At 50.6% G+C, this 7,691-nt stretch overlaps 1 long non-coding RNA gene across 1 annotated transcript in view; it reads right to left on the bottom strand.

The window, feature by feature from the left end:
* Nucleotides 1-2,528: 2,528 nt before the first annotated feature.
* The window catches only part of LOC119161386 (uncharacterized), a 102,521-nt gene continuing 97,358 nt past the window's right edge, over nt 2,529-7,691 (bottom strand). The window contains exon 2 of the long non-coding RNA XR_005108456.2: nt 2,529-2,869. This is a non-coding gene — a long non-coding RNA (uncharacterized LOC119161386). The remainder of the gene's footprint in view (nt 2,870-7,691) is intronic.

Below are 7,691 nucleotides of genomic sequence, written 5' to 3' on the forward strand. Positions count from 1 at the left end.
TCAGCCACTTCGAGCATAGGGGTTCGCTTTGCAGCACCCAGTCGAAGGTCACAACGGTCTTTTTGCTGCAGCTCAAGCGGAGAATACCATTCTGGTATTCGGCAACATCCCATGCACGCGGAATTTTATCGAGCTTTCCGTCACAGGGGAGCACGAGGCGGTCAGTCCGATCACTCAGATACCTTTTTTTCTTTGAGCCACCAAAACTCTGCTATTCCGCATCCAATGCGAACGCCATGTTGCGGCGGTGCTAGTGTTGCAAGTCCCTTTAGAGTTACTGTATATTTACGTAACGCCTCCTCAAGAAAAATGCCTGCGACATCGCACGCTTTCCTATGGGGACGGGAGGTTCCTCGTAGTGCAGTGCTTTCTCCGCAAGGAGCGCTCGCAGCCGACACTACTACTTCCGCTCGATTCGGAAGTGACGCCATCACAAAAACACGACCGTGTTGCCTCCGAGACAGCAGTAGACATTGCTTTAAGTAGACATTGCTTTAAGTAGACATTGCTTTAAATAAGGTTTAAAGCAGCCGCCGGAGCGAGCGCTCGACGTCGCAACTGTTTGGGCAGCGGAGGAGGAGAGAACAGGAGAGGGCCCTGAACCTGCTTTTCAGCTCAAGTCGCAGGCATCTTTCTAGAGGAGGCGTTGATTTAGGTATAGCATATACAGTAACAGTAAGTCCCTCAGCTGGTGTACAAAAGCAGGGCCACGTGAGAGCGATATGTGCGCGAAAGCGCGAGATGCCTGCCTTCTAGGCCGCGCGGACAGCCAAGAGAGATGTGAAGGCCTGACCACACACACGTACCCGTTGCAGCATGTCAGAGCGTGGCTTCTTTGACGCGGCGCCGCTCATTCTCCCTGTAGAGAGAGAGAGGGCATGCTGCATCGCGTAGCTACGCGTCCTCTCTCTCACTTGGGAAAGGGCGCGGCGCCGCGTCAAAAAGCGACGCGCTGCAACGGGTGCTTGTGGTCATGGCCGGACTAGAGGCGCAGTCTAGCCCGGCCGTGTTGTGGCGAGGCCCTTAAGTCTGAACAGGCACACGCACTCGCCACATTAGACAGTTATAGTATACCGGGGCTTACTAGCATACCGGGCGTACCGCGATAGCGGGATCGAAGTGCGCGTGCGCAGACACGTACGTTACCCGTAACGCTTACCATACGCGCGCTATTTTTGAAATTTAGCGTTACCGTGGTAGCGTAGGTGTAAGTAGTGTACGTACAACACGACGGCGCTCTCGGACGCCCGCTTCGAAGTGATTTTGGCGTAGTTGTTGCAATATTCACTTTGTTCGCAGCAAACGACTGTTTAAAGTGGGTTCCTTTGCCTTCAGTTAGCTTTGATGAGCGGGCACTACGGATAAGTTGGCGTAGTTTTTGAGACCGCTTCCCATTTCGAACACGTCTAGGCCTAACTGCAGGATCGATGTAAACAAATCGGCAACATAAATGTTTTCGAGTTTGGTGCGTAGTTCATATTCATTTACTTTTCTTATTACTAAAATAAACTCGTAACAATGCTTCGCGCGGTGGCATAGGCAAACATTCCCGTTTTCTTTTCCTTTTCACTGTTCTCAAACTTATTAACCATCCGATAGGTGGCGCCACCATCCCAGCTGGGGCACGTAAACCACGTAAACGCTATCCCACTTAACCATAAGACGCTGTCCACAACGAACGTTTGCTGCACGATAACGACATTCCCTTAACCTCCGCTATCACGCTAACGGTAAACTGTCTATTGTAAAGCCAGCTCGGCCATTCCGCTTTCTATGTGAACGAGGCTTTACCGCTGCTCTCACGATCGTTCGGCGCACGCGCGTTACCGCTGCCATAGATAGTATAAAAAGTTAGGTAGGAACGGTGCGTAAGCGCTTGGTTTAATTTGTCTATTTTCTATATAAACGCAAAACACGACAGGCGCTTACTTCAATCCAAGCATTAACTTTCGCAGTGACGTTTTTTGAAATAATGTGACGGCGCTGTGAAACCTTGATGTTATGGAAACGACTTCACTGAACGGTGATAAATAAATTTTCTACATTTCCGGTCTAATAGTCTAGAGCACCGAAAGTAGCCTGCATGAAGAATTGTACGACACATTCCTTTGCGTCCAATCAGCTCTTCCGTCACTGACACAATATCAATTAAGAGACTCGGAAAGAGCGACAGGGAGGTGTGTTTAAGTGCCGCGTGATTAATGAATTAAATAAATGTCCAAAAAATACGCTCGTACTCTCACGGCATTGCAGGAAAAGGTCGTTCGTCCAGCCTATACCATACGAAACAGACCGAGCACAGAAGCGGCGGCCTTGCGGTGCCAGATGATAGGGCGAGCCCATGTGGCTATCTCTAGTTTTTTTTTTTTTTTTTTTTTTTTTACTGTACATTGGAAACAATGAGTGTGCCTCGGAGGCCGTGCGTCGAGTACGTCATCTCGGAGAGACCACGCCAACGACGAACGACCTTCAAGGCGTCGTTCGCGGCAAGATGGCCGCCACTCAAGGTGGAAGAGACGGCACAACGATACCGGTAGCAGTATATTTTTTTCTCTTTTTTAAGTTTTATTTTCGACAATATACCGCAAGCTTCGTACATCATCCAAGCTCCACATAGACCTTCTCAAGAATTACAGCCGTACACCACTTAGTGGCGTTAATAGAGCTATCTATTCACCAACGGCGCTTCGAGTTGAGCGCGATGTACGTGCTGTTGGAGTTGTCGATAGCGGCAGCAGAAGGTGTTCTATACAACTGGATAAGATTGCAAAACTCGCGCTGGAAGTGCGCCGAATTGCCTCACGAGTGCCAGAAAGCCCGGTCGGTTGCAGCTGAGTGAGCCCCGGGGGAGGAAACAGGATGCCTTACCCTGGAAAGAGACAGAAAAAGAAAAAAAAAGGTGACACAGTGGATGACACACACAAGCAATGATCTTTTCGCCGTCGAACACATCACCCAAGCACATCGAATAAACGTGCGCTACAAACAAACAAAAGCAAGAAATTGAAAAAAATGTGCTAATCGGTACGATGAATTTCGCTACGTTCACGGGAAACCAATTTTTTTCTGAAAACTGCCACTGCGTGGTGCACACTGCGGATATACACCAAGTTGGCGATTAGTAAACAATTAAGTCAATTGTGGCCCGCTAATTTAGCGCCTCAAAGTCCAACCGGTGGACCATGTTATGGTACACATACATACAGCAGAAGAAAAAAATAAAGATGCGCGCAGTTATATTGTGAAACACGAGAACGATATTTCCGAGACATAAAGTGGCCCGTGTTATGCGTGTATTCCCCGAAGAAAGGATATAGGCGACGCGGCGCTATGCCGCGAGCTATGTGCATGGAACGCATGGGCTCTGACCTTGCAGCGCTGACTGCGAGTAAAAAAGATTGCGCAACTCGAGCGCGCAACCGGGATAGATAATCACGGCAGAGTGGCTCGCTAGAAGACGAGGAAGTGGACGACTTGTCTCTCTCTCTCAATCTAGAACGCCTTGTCGTCGATAAGAAACGTAAGATAACACGTGGCTAGGCTGCTACCTTGCAATAAGAACAGAAGTGCACCGAGCAGAAAAGGGAGACAAGCGGCTGAATGCGTAAAACACGAACGCGGGACTTCGTCGCTAATGAGATAAATCCATGCGCCACTCTTTTAACAAGCACTACACGCACGCAGGCAAAAAGCGGTTAGAAGAGGGAAACCGCCTCCGGAAGATGCACGCAAGACCTCGGTGAATAAAAAACAAAACAAGTCGGTGCATATGCCTGTGTGCCCCCCCCCCCCCTAATGCGATGGCGGAAAAACGCCGCCAAGATGCTCGTTTAAAGAACTTCCGGTGCCCATCAAATGCACCGACCGCGTGTTCGCCACAAACCCGCCGCCTCCATTTACCGCACCTCTTCGGACGAGAACACAGAATGCTCGGAACGTAAAAATGTCGCAGTTCAATACACGCATTCGATTAGCGAAGCAAAGTTCTGCCTAGCCCCTACGAAGCCTGACACGGGCGTTGGAAACATGCGGCAACACGAGCTCTCGAATTGGCCACGCCGGATGATGTCGCACGTCGTCGTATTACCCTGTACCGGTCATGAATCACCACGAGTCACGCGAGTCTTGCCAACAACCGCCCACTCACCGAACATACAGAAAAGACAAGTGTCATTGCACTTTAGTAGACTGTCTTCCGATGAAAAGTTCGGTGCGGCAGCTTTCACGTTTACTGTGAGTCGTTCCCTACCTCAACCTCACTCCTCCTCCTCCCTCTCTCTCTCTCTCTCTCTCGCTTCAACTCCACGGCTACGCCACCCACGCTCGTCGCGACGATGGGCACAAAAGAGCAGAAGCGATGGGAAAAAAGCCCCTGTCGTAGCCGTCATTCACTGCTCGACGCCTGACCGAAATTTTTTTCGCAACCAGGAAATTTTCATGACCATCCAGGTCGGCAAACGAAAGTGGAACTCACTCGGACACACTCAAGAAATATATTTTGCACTTTGGAATCAGTCCCCCTGGCTCAGACTCGCCAAACTTTTCCTGAGACGTACCCACTCGGGCTTGCACTGACCAAAAATTTCTTCCTCTTGACTCACAGGGCCTAAAACGCATTAAAATATTACTGACTCGTACTCACGGCTCGATCCGAGTCGGAGTGAGTCTTGGTGAGTCGACTCATGAGCAAATTTTTCAACCTCTGTCCTTCACACATCATCACGAATTTACGAACAGCGAGCGTTCCGCTTGTACACCATGCACAGCTGAACGTCTGGCGATCGTGGGAATACACCTGTCGGCGCATTGTTGTCAGCCAGCAATACATCTTCCGCTTGTACGTCCACAGATAAACATCGTTTTGCATTGCCTCAAGACCATAACTGTGGCGGTTTGGGCGAGTTGGCAGGACATGATCAAGAATTGCGAAGCGCGCAAACATACGAACACCAAGAAGCACGCATGACATACAGGGGCCAACTTTCAAACACTTTATTGAAGCCTAGGGAACAAGTTTTTTGATCATCTGTTTGTGCGCTTACAATTTATCAATCAAGTTTGAGTGTCCAATCGGCAGACTTGAAAAGCAACTGCGTCAATAGGAGCCCAATGAATGACACACCTAATGGACTGCAGCAGTACAGCGTTCGCGCCAGGGCAAACATGACAAGACCTCTGTCAGGCGAAAACTACCAGAACTTTGATTTGATTGATTGATATGTGGGGTTTAACGTCCCAAAACCACTATATGATTATGAGAGACGCCGTAGTGGAGGGCTCCGGAAATTTAGACCACCTGGGGTTCTTTAACGTGCACCCAAATCTGAGTACACGGGCCTACAACATTTCCGCCTCCATCGGAAATGCAGCCGCCGCAGCCGGGATTCGAACCCGCGCCCTGCGGGTCAGCAGCCGAGTACCTTAGCCACTAGACCACCGCGGCGGGGCACCAGAATTTTGTGTATTTGCATTTCAAGCTTGAAAATTTCTGAATTCATGACTTTTCGAACAGCCAGGCACGACAGACGCCTAAACGCTGCTTAGGTGCAGCTAAACGTTGGACCTACGCAACCAAATTGTCCGAGTCTCGTTTGTTTGTTCTACATAGAAGCTTCTCAGTAGTGCGACATCCAGACGTTGCGTTTTTTTTTTTTTTGCACTAATCAGATTGCAATCCGTTCTTATTTCAGTTGTCCTGCCGCGGTAGTCTAGTGGCTAAGGTACTGGGCTGCTGACCCGCAGGTCACGGGATCAAATCGCGGCTTCGGCGGCTGCATCTTCGATGGAGGCGAAAATGCTGTAGGCCAGTGTGCTCAGATTTGGGTGCACGTTAAAACCCCCGGGTGGTCATAATTTCCGGCGTCCTCCACTACGGCGTCTCTCATAATTATATGGTGGTATGGGGACGTTAAGCCCCACATATCAATCATCATTTTCTTTTTGTATCTTGCTAACGCTTCACAATGATGCAGTATAGCAGCACCTACGCATTTCATCCCGCAGACAGTGCCGATTCCACGCTCGGCACACCCAAGGACTTAAAGCTCGAAATTTAACTGTGGATGCTTCCTTTGTCCGCGGCCCCGCCGCGGTGGTCTAGTGGCTAAGGTACTCGGCTGCTGACCCGCAGGGCGCGGGTTCGAATCCCGGCTGCGGCGGCTGCATTTCCGATGGAGGCGGAAATGTTGCAGGCCCGTGTGCTCAGATTTGGGTGCACGTTAAAGAACCCCAGGTGGTCGAAATTTCCGGAGCCCTCCACTACGGCGTCTCATAATCATATAGTGGTTTTGGGACGTTAAACCCCACATATCAATCAATCAATCCTTTGTCCGCGACTGCAAAGGAGGCTTAGCTCGTTGCACCAGCGGCGGCGCGCCGGTGCGGCACAGAAACCAGGTCCATTCTTTGTTGTCGTAAATTAAGTGGCCGCTCTCTGTGGCGCCGCTAGTTGGCGCGCGAGTCGTGTCCCGACGTGAACCTCAAATCAGATACAGCGGTAATAGAACGGCCATCTTTGCATGCATGGCGGCGTATAAATGGTACTCGTGCAAAGAGCGACACACCGAGTGGGCACTGCTATTCCGTCCAGCTCGGCAGGCGCGGAGACCCTTCTCGGTGCAAATGTATTCACAGCGGAGCTTCTTGCTTTGCGCTAGTTTCTTGCCGTCTCGTTGTCCCCTTCTCCCATTTGGCACACCCACTCTCCCGCCGCACGACGACCAGCCGCTCAGCTGGGCGAGCGCGGCTCTCGTTATCTCGCGGATCGTAAATAATCCGCGTAATAGGACGAGGCAAACTCCATTCTTATCGAACGCTGACCTCCCCGCCGATGGCCGAGCGCACGAATAGAGAACAGAGGAGGAGGGGGACAAGGCGTGCAGCGAGTCCATTTTTAAAAGGCCACTCGTTAACAGCCCCTCCCCCTCCACTCTCGCGAGTCCAGTGAGGCGAAAGAAGAAGAAACAAACGGTATACTAGCCAGGAAACAAGCAACAAGCAGAACAGGCAGAAAATAAGCAATAGCGGCCAGGAGGAGGAGGGAGCTTTCATCATCCTCAGCGGCAGGTCTGCTCTCTCCGCACGACAGGAGACTCGTAATAACAATGATGTCGACGCATTCCCGCTTCTCCTCTCGCTCCTCCGTAAGAGAGAGTGCAACTACGCCGCATGGTGCGACCCTGCTTCCTATTCGGTGCCCCCCCCCCCCCCCTCTCGCCATTGTCGATGAGCCTGCAGAGGAGAACTAGCCGGCCAGAGCCGTCATCGCAGTTGGCTGCCAGTTGGCTATTCGAGTTATCTAGATGAGTATAATTGCTTTTCTTCCTTCGTCAGCCATCGTAGACATCAGCACCAACTCTATCTCTCTCTCTCTATCTTCTTTTGGCTGCTATTTACCCCGCACCACGTTAGATATGCGCGGCACCTCTTAGTAACGAACATAAAGACATTAAGATACCTACGAACAACCAGGTCTGAAACATTTTGATTTTTTTTTCACCACAAAGTGCTTCAAATTATTTTTTTTTTCGGAGAAGCTAGGTGGCGTATTGCGACGCTAGCCATTAACTCGGGTGCGATCAGGTATGAAGCTTTTCAAAGTATTAAGTGTGCGAGTCACCGCCCCCCCCTCCCCTTCATCACACAAATGCAAGTGGCGAAGTGACCGATGGCGATATGCATTGCACCAGCGG

The sequence above is a fragment of the Rhipicephalus microplus genome, chromosome X, assembly GCF_043290135.1.
Source record: "Rhipicephalus microplus isolate Deutch F79 chromosome X, USDA_Rmic, whole genome shotgun sequence".
Classification (NCBI taxonomy): Eukaryota; Metazoa; Arthropoda; class Arachnida; order Ixodida; family Ixodidae; genus Rhipicephalus; species Rhipicephalus microplus.